The 13,927-nt window shown below is 34.4% G+C and overlaps 1 long non-coding RNA gene across 1 annotated transcript; it reads right to left on the reverse strand.

Annotated features, from left to right (window-relative positions):
• Window positions 1-8,695: 8,695 nt before the first annotated feature.
• Window positions 8,696-10,993, reverse strand: LOC108331179 (uncharacterized). Its single transcript, XR_001832350.2, has 3 exons — window positions 10,736-10,993; window positions 10,024-10,202; window positions 8,696-9,142 (listed from the first exon to the last, which is right to left on the reverse strand). It is a non-coding gene; the product is annotated as an uncharacterized LOC108331179 (long non-coding RNA).
• Between the last annotated feature and the right edge of the window lie 2,934 nt (window positions 10,994-13,927).

Raw genomic sequence — 13,927 nt, forward strand, 5'->3', positions numbered from 1 at the left:
TACATTCTTCTAGAATTTCCACTACACTTTAATAGTCTTGTTTAGATGTTCCACTGTTTTGATTCATTTTTCCTTGTTGTTTTGTCTACTCTAAGTTTCTAGCTTGCTGCCATTTTTTGTGTGCCAATTTTCTTGCTTTCATAGGTTCTTTTACCATCACTTGTCTAGTAACTTTCAATTGATTTTTTGGCCTCTTGTAGTGCATGTTTCTTTATTTGATTCCTTGTGTTTGTTGAGGTTGGATTGTACATCTTTCCACTTGAATTTGTCCCTGATTTTGTGCTCTAAAAATATGACTTGAGAGATGCATTACTATCTTGACTGAAGAGTGAACTTGAGGGAGTGATCTTCCTTGTTCACTAAAAAAAATCGTGAGCTTTTGAGCCTTGTTCTTGCTGTTGTTTGGAGTATTTTGAACCAATTTGCTTCTATTTTGAGAGTGCCTTGGGCTGCTGTTTTTCATTATTTTTTGTTGCTATTTTAATGTGTTTCTTGTGAGTTTTTTTGCTGCTGTTTGCTTTTAGAAAAAATGTCTACAGGTTCAAGACAATCTTCTTCCAATGAGGGTAGTCATCAAGGAAGTGCTTCTAGCAAGTTGGACTTGGTGAAGGCTCTTCAACAAATGCAACACCAACTTGATTCTCTTAGTAGAAGGATAGATAATAGAGATAAGGCAAAGGGAAATCAAGCTTATGGTCACCAAGACGGCAACCACACCTCTCATGGTCTTGGTCATACCAAGAAGAAGCAAGAAGCTAGAACTGTGGACCAATACCTTTTCGTGCCCAAGTTGAATTTGCCAACTTTCAAAGGAGAAGAAGACCCTTCAATTTTTTTAGATTGGATAACTAAAGTAGAACAACTTTTTGATTTGTATAGTGTTGATAATTTTTGGTGTGTAAAATTAGCTTAATTAGCTTTAGAGGGATACGCCATGCAATGGCTAAATAGGATGAACCTTATCACCAGGGGCTCATACGCGAGCTCATGGGAACATTTCAAGGACATTTTGATCCAGTGCTTCGTACCTCCTCACTACTTTAGGGAACTCTTGCTTAAGTTCCAACGGCTTAAGTAAGGTAGACGAAGTGTGGAGAAGTATGCTCGCGAGCTCGAAGTGCTCATACATCGTACTAACACTAAAGATAATTATCATACAAAAATAGTTAGATTTATTAGTGGACTCAATAGAAACATCAAAGATGTTGTGAAACTCCATGATGATGACACTTTAGATGTAGTGGTTCATAGGGCCATGAAAGTCGAGAAGAAACTCTTGCAAAAAGAAGCTTTTCACAACAAATTTTCAAACTCTTTAAAAGATGTTTTCTACAAATCTTCATCATCAAAGGATAAAGCCAAGGATGTTTCTAAGGAGCCCACTAACAAATCTTGTCCCCATTCTCTTTCTAACCATTCCTCTTCCCAACCTACATCCCCTTCTAGACCAAGTCACATTAAATGTTTTAAATGCTTAGGACATGGTCATATAGCATCTGCCTGCCCCAATAAAAAGGCAACATGCATTGAGGGTGAAGTCATTGTCACTAATGAGTCTACCTCTTCCTTACCTTCACCAACTTATAACTCTTATTCCTCATCAAGTGATTCAAAAGAGAAGGTCATGCTTAATTGTTTAAATGAGGACCTACAAGATAAAAAAATAGGAGAGAGTAAAAGAAGAAAATGAGAGGAAAGAAAGCAATGAGAGCGTAAAAGAAGAATATCAGAGAAAAAAAAGAGAGGAAAGAGCAAAGAAAGAAAAAGAAAAACTTGTGAGAGGAAAGGAGCAGACACAAGTTTTAGACAAAGTTCTATTGAAGGCACCTTCCCCTCCCATCATTCAAATGGATCCAAGCCATGACAGGGGAGTTTTTCCATCCTTCCACTTTTCTCCAATTATTAAGCTTTCTTCTTTTTCTAAAAACTTTTGTGGAAATATACCACCTTTCTCATCTTTTATTCCCACTTCTTCACACACCATTTCCAAATCACATCTTGAGTTAATGTTTTCTTTTTTACACTTAAGACAAAAATAAAATTTTTTCTAAAGAAGGATTTTTAGCTTTCACTAAGAAAATAAATCCAATCTCAAAACAGCATTCTTTCAATATTTCTTTTATATATACATTGATTGGTCAACATAAATTCATTCACAAAATGTTTGATGATTTTTGTAGGTTGACATTTGATCTAGGAGGAGTTCCTTTGGTTTATACACGAATTAAGTCACTAATCTCTCTTTGTTCTAGGTTTTTCAAGATTCGAGGTCGAATCCTCTCCAACTTGGGGGGATGATATGATCATAGATGGGGCAACAATGAAGAGTTTTCAAAGTGACAACAAGCATAAAAAAGAGTATAATAGGTTTCATTGGCTTGTATTTGCCTCTTTTGTTCTTTCGTTATTTTTTAGTTGTAGAGAAGCATATAAACTCTTCTTTTCTTTATAGTACAAGCAATGTGGGACTTCACATAGCTTGGACTTAAAAGAAAAGAAGAAGAAATAGGCTTTCCCCTTTTGTTTCTTGTAGTGTAAGTAAACATGCATAGTTTGTAGCTTTTGAATGCTAGACTTGTTAGGAAGCTTATAAACCCTTTAGGAATGGATGATTTAAGAGATGTGGGACTAATATTCACTTGGGATGCTGTTGGTCAGCTTATGAAGCTTTCCAAGTCCCACATCCCTTAAAACACTCCACTTAGTTCATCCTAAATGTTATATAAAAAGCCTAGGGGTCTCCCTTTTGTACACACCTTTGATTGAATGAATATAAGAGTGATTTGCATTCATTTTTTTATCTTCTTTGAGATAGAATTCTGTCTCTAAGTCATCTTTTGGGTCTTATCTTGTGAGAAGCAAGTGGCGATCCAACCTTGGCACTTATCTTGGATCATTTCAAGTGGCGTGTCCTCAAGTTCATAAGTTTTCTCTTCCTTATCTCTTCCATTTTAAATCTTTTCAATTTCCATTTCTTAATTGTCATTAGAACTTTTCTCTCTAAGCATGTTATTCTATATCACGCCTCCCTCACTGCGGGGTGAAACGAAACAGAAGAAAAGAAAAAGATGAAGATGGGTGCTTCCCCCTTCTTGTGAAGCTGCGACAAAGGAGTGAAGAAGAGAATAAAACATTGCGCGAAGAGATCCCCAAGGGCGAGAGAGAGCAGCAGCACAAAACATAAACGAAGACATTCTGTCTAAAAGTGCCTCTCTTCGCGAAATTTAAACTTAAACGCATGTTATTACCTCGGTCTGTGGGTAAACCGAAGCATAAAACGCGTACAACATCAGTTAAGAGGGAACCGAGGCAATAGAGGTTACCAAAATGGATTTTGGAACGTTCAGTTTCAGAGGATGTGTGCCTGTGGCAGGACATACTGCCTCGGTGCATGGGCAAACCGAAGCATAAAGAGCCTACGGCGTCGGCTAAGAGGGAACCGAAGCAATAGAGTTTACCAAAATGGATTTGGAACGTTCAAACTGCCTCGGTTCTGAGCAATAACAGAGGCAGCATACCCGTTCGACATCGGTTAAGGGGGAACCGAGGAAATAGAGGTTACCAAAATGGATTTTGGAATGCTCGGTATCAGAGGATGTGTGCTTGTGGCAGGAAAAAATGAATTAGAACATTCGATTCAGAGGATGTCTGGTTTTGGCAGGAGATACGGCCTCGGTTCTGAGCAGCAACCGAGGTAGTATAACTGTTCGGCATTAGTTAAGGGGGAACCGAGGCAATAGAGTTTACCAAAATGGATTTTGGAAGGTTCGATTTCAGAGGTTGTGTGTTTGTGGCAGGACAAAATGAATTAGAACGTTCGGTTCATAGGATGTTTGGTTCTAGCTGGAGATACTGCCTCGGTTCTGAGCAGCAACCGAGGCAGTATAGTTGTTCGGTATCGGTTCTCAATGAACCGAGGCATATAATGTCGCCATAACTACGAAAATGTCATCGCGTTATTATATGCTTCAGTTTTTGCGAAACTGAAGCATATATAGCGTGTTAAAAAGCTCATTTTTTACTAGTGATAATATGTAAAACAGGTTCAAGTGCAGTCGGGTGCATTTGCTTCCCACCACATTCAACTTGGACAAAATCAGAGTAAATCAAAGACAATCAAAATCATTGAATCCAAGTATGTCCAAATATCAATCAACCAATGCAGTGGTGACAATGAAGTTCATATCATTAAAAACAAAATATAATGTTAATAGTACAAAATTAAAATTGTTTTTAAATACTATAATATGTACATAAACTAACTAAGTATCTAATAATCGTCATAGTCATCATCAAAGTTATTTTATTCTTCTTCTTCATCTTGTTACTGTTGGGGAAGTGGTTGGACTAGGGTGGGCTATAGTGGGAAGCATCATTGTTGGCATGGTGTTAGGGTGGATTGAGGCTATTGGACCATAGGTTATGCATATGAAGGTAAGAACCTCATGATCAAATTTTGGAATTCTCAAATCATTATTTGAGATCATCATAAGCTTGGTCACACGAGCTTGTAGTTGTTGTATAAGCTCATCATAATCCTAGTCACCATTGTTGGATGTAGATGGTTGGTGATGTACCTCTTCTAAAAATGTAATGGGCAACAAATTGTTCTGCTCTTTTCTTAAAATTGGCATCAAAGTTGAAAATTTGAAAATTACTCGAATTGTAATCGATTGTGTTTAAAGTTTAATTGATTAAATCGATCCTGATGGCCAATATATCTCATATTATGAGTAAAGGTGTAATTGATGAACAAAACCATGGTTTCTTGAATTCAATAAGCAGAGGTGTATGGGATGTTGTGACCAATAGTCCCCATGAAGCAATCAAGACAAGAATGAAGAAGATCAAAGCCAAAGGTTTCTCTAGATCCAAAAGGCAAAATTGAGAAGAGAAAAGATACACCAACACCTTGAAGTCTGCTGCTGAAAATGCTACAAAATTTGCAAAAAGTTCAGAGAATGAAGAGACAGATCTAATGGCAAAAAGGTTTTCTAAATTTTTTATATGCAAAAGACAAGCTAACTTGAATCTTGCAAGAAACAAAGGGGACTCTAGAAAGCAAGATGAATGTGGTGCTTCCTCCAGTATTGAATGTGAAAGTGAAGGAGACATCAAACTGGAGTACCCTACACTCAAATTTAAGCAAGCACCCTCAACAACAAACAAATTTAAGTATGACGGCCAGATCTGCACAAGCTGAAAATAGTGAAGAGAAATGTGAAAAAGAGGCCATGGGGTATCTAGAAAGTGGATGCTCTAGACACATGATTGAAGATCCTATAAGGTGCAGCAACTTGTCTCACAAAACAAGTGGACACGTCAGGGATAATAATAAGGGTAAAATATAAACTCCCTCCTCAAACATCATTGAAAATGTCTTACTTGTTGATGACCTCAAACATAACATGCTTAGTATTAACTAATTATGTGATAAGGGCTTAAAGTTTACATTTGAATCAAATTAATTCTTAATATGTCATGCATCATCAAATGAACTTGTGCTAGTACGCAAGAGATGTAACAATATATATATGATTGATTTCAAAAAGACATTTTTCAAATTTGTTATATGTTTATTGTCTAAGGAAGATGAGCCTTGGTTGTGGAACAAAAGACTTGCACACATTCACATGCCTCACTTGAATAAACTTGTATCTAGAGGTCTTGTACTAGGGCTGACAAACATAAAATTTGAATCTGATAGACTTTGTGATGCTTGTCAAAAGGGGAAACAAACTAGAACCACATCTTCCATCTTCACCATTCCTTGTAAGTCTCTTTACAAAGCCATCACCCCCCTTCCACTAGGGTTTTTCTTCATTTCTACCGATTAAATCCTTGTTTAGTGCCATCTTACTGCTTCTGCCATAGTTTTCTTTCTTTTCTCCGATTAAAACCATGTTTTGCCGATTAACCAACCTTTTCCACCGTATAAATCCCTTCCTACACCAAATCCTAGAATCTCCACCGGAAAAACCTTCAATCTAGGGTTTGCCTTCATCTTCCCCTTCTTTCGCTGTTTTCCATGGTCTCTAGCTTGATCTGCGCCAGATTTCACAGTTCCTCGCCAGTCTGCCTCGACTAGGAGTCACCAAACGTACATCATAATGTTTGTCATAATAGGTTAATTGTAAATAGCACATATTATGACAGGGGAACAAATGTTTGTCATAGAACATGGGAGATATTATGATAGGTGAAGAGAAATAGGTCATAGAAGTCGATGGAACTATGATAGGTAAACAAAACTACGTCATAGTAAATTGAATACATTATGATTGGTAACAAAATACATCATAATAGACTAGATATATTATGACAGGTGACAGAATGCACCTATTATGACAATATTTTTTGCTACATCATAGAAAGTATGGACCTTTTATGAGTGTCAGAACTATGACGTCAGGACATCTATCATAAAAGGTTCATTTTACCTGTCATAATATGTATTTTCTACACTAGTGGTTAAATTATAATAACTCATCTTATCATCAATCAATAACAGAGAAGGATAACCCGAGTGTTTCTATTGTTCAACAGTTGTTTGTTCATATCCATTTTTTCCTGTTTTAGTTTTGATATTGGTGTTGTTTACTACAAGATAATAAATGTACTTGTAATAGTTTAAGTACTAAAACAAGGGCTACGCTGGGAAGAAGTCTTTATGCAGGTAGTGAACTTCATTGATTGCAATAGGCAGTAAAATCTGCTTTTGGAACCGTCAAAGAAGGAGGGAAATAGGGACACGGAATTGAATCACTATAGTTATCAAGAGAAATCCTAGATCGAATTTGAAAGATGTTACTTTAATTCACTGATAATACCCTTATTGATTACCATGCCCACACTAAGGACATTCTCATTTCATAATTCTGTGGCCAATATGAGTACATCAAAAGGTAATGTCTGGGGACTCTCAACTTCTTGAGCAATATCACCTATCCTAGTTACAGAAATTGACCTATAAAACTAGACAGTGAATTCACCTGATATACATGTTCATACTGTTTAAGATTTTTAAGACCATTATTTTTCTTTTGGTGAAATTCTTCTTCCAAATATTTAACATAGCTAAATAGTTAACGAATTGTTGATCACACAATAAATGGTTTTAAAAGGGCCATTTAGTAAAGCATTTAAAATTCATAAGTTGAAGAATTGATAATCTAAGTTGCTTTGTTCTGTGTTCAACCAAATGAAATGATTATGCATCTTGTTTAAGCATTATTAGATTTATTGGCCAATAGAATATCTCGTTAGCGTAGGCCAAAATCAAACTGATTTAGGATTTAACTTGCTCAGTTGCTTTTAGTAGTGATTTTAGTAGTATTAAGGTATGTTTTTAGTTTTACATACTTGTTTAGTTGCTAAATAGTATACCAGTATTACATTTCTGATTTGCATAGTGAATTTTAGGATTAGGTCTTGTGTTGTACCTTAGTACATGAAACGGTGGTACGTGTTTGTCATCATAGGTTTACATCGAACAATTAGCAATCACAATCACTGAAACACACCGTATCAGAGACAAGAAAACCCCCCAGACATGAAGAGCGCCCAATAAAGTAATTGAAAGATTACTGGATACTTGATTACGAACTTTCAAATGAGTGGTGGCTTCATGTTTACTCTATTTTGTAAATAGATTGACTAGGGAAAAAAACTTAATGCAATGACTTTTGCGCTGTTAGTTATTTCTGTAATAAGAATTAACGTTTCACTAATTAGTATACATTACATTATAAAGAATTATATTAAAGGTCAAATTACGAAGATGAGATTTCAATTATGAATGTGGAACAAAACTATAATAAAAACACCTAAAAGACTTTATGTAGATTTTGTTCATAGTTTAAATCGTATGACATCACCTTTTAACAATCCATGGTTTTACCCTTCAAAAAGGGCATAAAGATTAACTTAAACTTTGGTCATTTTCGTTCAGAAAAAGTGCATAGTCAAGTAATGGTACCCAAAAATCATTAATAAAGTATCCATCTCCCAGGTCATGGACTCAGTCATCTAGCCTAATTCATTTTCACCGTTTGCAAAGCCCAAAATCCCTGTCGTCGATGTCTAGTAGGTTGATCAATAACTAGTGTATTACTGAAAATTTTAGTTCCTAATTGTTTCCAGTTAAGTGAAGTTTTCTTAGTTTTCTTTAATTGATTCAAATCTGTTTAAATATATTTCAATAATTGTCTTATATTAGGAAGTTTGACCAATACTTCTATCTTTTCTACTTTTCCTTGAGTTGCTAACTACTTTTTTTCCTGGTGCAGATTTCTACTACAATTATTTAGATTCTGAATAGTTGTAGGCCTGCTACCAAATTTCAACCGCATCAGAATTTAACTCAGCTGTGCATCCATCCTGGTTTCATTCTTCTTATCATAATTTTTGTATACTACTTCTTATAGTTTTATCAATTGTATTAATTTCATCTTAATCTTCTTATGTTTCGGTAGTGCATAGCTGATAGTCAGTACCACTGTCAGACAAACCTATAATTTATATTTGTCATAATTTGATAGTCTCTTACAAATTCAAAATTGAACTATATCCATTCAAACCCAATACGTACCGCTGTGTTAATATTCAGTACTATTTATTGGTAAAGTTGCTCATATTAGCAATATAAAACTTAAAAATTACATATGAAACATACTTTTTGTACCAAACTCTTGTTAATAGAAACAAAATAACCAGACTTGTTAATAGAAACAAAATAACCAGAGGTTCAATGCATGTCAAATTATGAGTGACCTGTAACACAGTCCCCATCATGAATTCAACGAAGTATTTATGCTAGTATTATGGTTGACATCACATTTGATGTTGATCATGTTCACATTATTTTTATTATTTGTCTCTTAATGAAAATCAAATGAGTGACCACGCTATTCATATCTTTTGTTCATGTATGTTTGACATCATGTGCCATGTCAATGCTTTTTTTTTATGCAATTTAGAACAAAGTCGATTAACAACAAACTTCACCCTGCTTCTCTTGTTTCTCTCCTTCCCCTTTTCTTCTTATCAAGTTCATTTGAGAAGCTAAACTTTGCACACACAAACCTTTGCTATTTTAACCAAGATAGTAATGATTTCCACAGTGAGCAGGTCACACGCTTGCCTACAAATAAATCTTAAGTTAGAACCAATTATTGTAGTGTTGCAGTATGGTATTGCTCAGATGTAACACCAGTAATATGTACAGAATACCTATCTTCTTGCTACTGAGAATCTAAAGCATCACCAACTAGTTATTACATCATCTTCAATCATCCAAATTAATAGCAGTTGAAAGTTCCACTTCATCTTGAGAGGTTATCTTTGTAAAAATAAAATAAAATATTTCTATCATTTTTTAAAACTTAAAATATAAACTAAAAAATATAAATTTGTCATGTAAACTCACCTTGTTCAAATTTATCAATTCTTTTGTATCTCATCAAAAAGTATACAAAAAGGTGTTCCTTTCAATCAATCTTTTGTGCAAACAAGTGCTTCCACTATTTTAGGTGTTTGGCAACTATAATAAGGACTAATCACTCTTCCTTGTATACTAAATGCACACTCAGATGCTATGGTAGAGAAGAGATGCACTTCTCGAGTCATGTTCGCAAAGATAGGAAATCTGATTGAGTTGACTTTCTACTAATGTTAAATATCAAGTTCAACTGGCTCTTAGATAGAAACTCATGTCATGGGGATCATCAATCTAATTGAGATTCTGGTTGACTATTTAATCATTCATAGCATTATGTCAACACCTACCAGATTAAAAAATAGTCAAAATGTCATGTTTTATTCATCATTCTTGCTTTTGTAGATGCATGTGAATTAGATATCTCCAAATTTCAATTATGACACTATATATGATTACAAGTGTACAAGATATAATTTAAAATTATGGTTCCAGCCTGCATCACAAAAATGGCTTTAAGATCTTAAGTGATGAATCAAAATCTCTTAGAAAGAAAAATATAAGTACAATGAGAAGAAGAAAAGTACCTTGGTGGCATGCACAACCTTCAATCACACACAGGGAACTGAGGCCTCAGTAATGGATATGATATCTCACTATCTCTCCTTTCACTTTAACGTCACCAAACACCTCATCTCGTTTCTTCTTCATTTTGACCCACCATTTGTTTAAAGTGTGGTTCAGATTTATTTAGCTCAGCAATATCCTGTGTTGGATTTGAAAGATTAAACTAAAAGCATAGCAATTCAAAAACTCCCAAAAAAAAATTTCCCGGCATCAACTATGATTCATACTGAAATGGTGAGACAGGGGAGCAATAAGTTTATACAAAATTAATGTGGATGAGAATATAAATAAACCACACTAAATAACTTCCTCGGGGTGAATTGAATTTAAACTTGAAGTACTGAACAAAAGAATGAAATGAAAACCCACTTGAAACAAAGACCAAGAGATTGCTCCCTATCCTCAAAAACATGATTAAAAGAGTCCTTGAAACAAAAAATTTCAGACAGGACAACAAGGCCACCAGTTTTTTCAACTGTAACTTTGATTTCTACTACTCCAACCTATAGATTCATATTTCAAAACAATAATCAAACAAAAGAAGATGAAAATTAGCACACTTCATAATCCCTCGCCAAAACATAAATTCCTTCGACCCCATTTGTAATAAAATATATTATCACCAACGACCCCATTTGAAAGCAGTATAGCGAAGAGCATAAATTCATTTACCAAACCAGGTCCTTCAGTGCAGGGACCACTAACCAAAGCAATGATCCTAGCCCCAGTCCTGGGATTACAAGCACCAAGCAAACCCGTTGCTACGCTCAATGCCACGCTGGTACACTGTGCAGGGCGCTTCCCGATAGAAACCGGCCACTAGTCAGTTTGCAAGCAGAAGGTGGTTGAGCCTGCGTAGGGTTTTTGTTGGAGCTATTCTTTGGGACAAACTGGAAATGGGAAATCACGGGAAAGGGAGTGAATTAACGTAGAAACATCAAAATACAAATGTACTGAAAATATAATATGTTTAGTTTTTCTAAATTGAACTAAAAAATAAAATAATTACTTTTTTTTAGTAAAAATAGATTAGTTTTTTAAGTATAAATATAATACAGTTAAGTATAGTTCAATATAGTTAAGTTATTTTTGTTCAACCTAATTTTTAGATATAATCGAATAAGATGAACTTTAATATTTTCTTTATGCAAGCAAACCTTCTCGTAAAGGAATTAGCAGAATTGTTAAGATGGAATCCTTACAGAAAGGTCAGATACGTTAGAAATCCTATTGAATTCGGAATCACACCAGAGAATCCACAACCAACCAATGATCTGAAAAAACAGGAAGGCCAATAACAATACAAACAGGAAGTATTTTATGTATTAAGAACATGATTTCATAGCCTTAAGCCATATTTTGTGTTAGAACGCAACTTTTGTGTTTTCATCAACAAGGGGGTTCTGATATATGCTGGAAAACATTATAACAGGGATTTGAATGTGAAGTATGATGTTGACTAAATCAAACACAAACATTGAATTCAAAATTTAGTAGAAAATAAATGGAAGTAAGAGTAGGGAAGAGAACATGTAAATTATGAGATCAATATTAAATATCACCTCCCAAATTATTTCAGTTCAATCATTTGATGATGAACGTAAATATTTCCCATACAAACCAGACTTCATCATGATGTGCATCTGTGCATCTAATATGTGTTGCAACATTTTATTATATTTTTGTTGTAATTTTGAATTGTAGTTATTCTACTTCAACAATGCTAACAATGCTAACATATTCATTGTAATCACAAAGAAAGGTATTATGAAGGTTGAGATAGAGTTCTAAAAATATTTCAGTCCAAAGCATCTCATAATTTTCAAAGATGTTTAAGAAAGCTAAAAAAAGAAGGTAAATAGCTTAATTGGATGAGAGATATAGTTTGGAACTATTTGTTGTAGAAGCGGTACATGTTTGTGTATCGAAAAAAGTATGATCCAGCTAAGAAAAATTGTGGATTTTAAAAGAGTGAGAGTTTGCACACAGGTGATCTATTAACATGCATAACCATATTATTCGTTTGGTATGACATATTTATATATTTTGAATTCATTTATAAACTTAATAACAATTGTTTACTTTATAAATTTCTGTCTCCAATCATAAGAGTTTAATCGCTTAGTCCATGTTAATGAATTTTGTCAACAAATACATATTGGTCGAACAACAAGGGATTTTGTCGATGAGACATCTAGACGAACACATGTTAGTTTTTATCAACTCTATATTACATTTTACACCTCAAGTATTTATTATATTAACACAAACATATATTATTTCAATTGGAAGAATTTCAAACTATATTTTCTCAAGCAGTATTTGAGACTGCATCTGTTGATGTCTCACAATGCAATCCCATAAACCCTACTAATGAGGAAAGACTAAGCAACATATGTTGGTAAGAGGTGGTAGGTTGAAAGTACAAGGGACTCATGTACGAGATTGGATATATTGATTCTCATGATGATTGTGTTGACATTTACTTACAATAAACACAAGCATATTTTAGTCAGCAACTAAATGCAGAATAGTTTATTCAACTTCAAACATGACTAGCAAATAGTGAGGAGCCACTAGCAAATAGTAAGGAGGAAATTTGACAAATAAATTCCCAATTTCAAACCAGATTTAACACCTTACAAAATTTTGTTAGTACGATAATCCAGTATCTATGACCTTCAGCAATAGTGGTTGTACAAAATGTAACACCCTTATTAGGATGCCACAATGTAACCCCCCTATCAGGATGTCACGTGTGATTAATGAAAACTTCTAAAAATAAAGTATATTAATGTCTCGAAAACATTTCAAAAATCCCCGTAATATTTCCCTACGTGATAGAGATTACTTTGAGGAGGCTCCTACAACATAAGCAATTTTCAAGTTGAGTTGATGAAGGTTCTTCAAAAATTGACTCCATGTGATCAATGAGAGTAACGAGAGAAAATAGAGATGAAGAGATGAAGATGTTGGTTTCTATAGTCTTGATACATGTCCTTCTAGGACGTGAGGCAAATGTTAAGACTTCGGCAAGTGTACTAAATCGTATCAAGTAATATAAAATGGTAAGATCAAGTATCGTATCCCAAAGCACTCACGGCACTAAACAATTCTGTGATTACTCAACTAATTAAGACTTTTGAAGAACAATTTAGGTATTTTGAATGCAAATGCAATAAAAATAAACATGAATGCAATTTGATCAATTGAGGCTAAACACAAAGATGAATGGATGATATTGAAAATATGAGATTAATATGTTATTGGGGTTTAGATTTCACCTAATCTCTCTCATGCATATAAGAATTCATCTTCGTCATTAATTTCAATGTCACTTTCTAAATTACTTAAAACCCAATTCCTCGGCGAAGAAAGTATATGCTTAATTATAGCTCATAATGTCTTTCATCATCCCTAATAATTAATTCTTACGAACAAAAGCTTAAGACAACCAGAACTCATACCCTCATTCCTCAGCAATACTGCTTCTGGGAATAATTCTCCAGAACTTGAATTGTAAGATACCTTCCGGTACCATGCAAATCATACATCATGCTAATGAATAAGTTAAACAAATCAAGCATTGAGCGAAGAAAAATTACCCTAACCATTAATAAAAGAAGCATATAATTAAAATCAATTCAAATACATGAGAGTATAAAGGTTACATCTTCCCCAACAATAAATTGAACTTAGTTATCCCTTGTCATTGGAAAACTAGATGAACAATGGAATGAAAGAATGAAAGAGATAGAAAAACCCTAGAAAGAGAAGAGAAGAGTTGTCACATCCCCAAATCTACCCCCAAGGGGTGAAAAATGTGTTTCTGTGCTCAAGCCATCAAAAGATACAATCCCTAGG

This window comes from Vigna angularis, chromosome 4, assembly GCF_016808095.1.
Source record: "Vigna angularis cultivar LongXiaoDou No.4 chromosome 4, ASM1680809v1, whole genome shotgun sequence".
NCBI classification, from domain to species: Eukaryota; Viridiplantae; Streptophyta; class Magnoliopsida; order Fabales; family Fabaceae; genus Vigna; species Vigna angularis.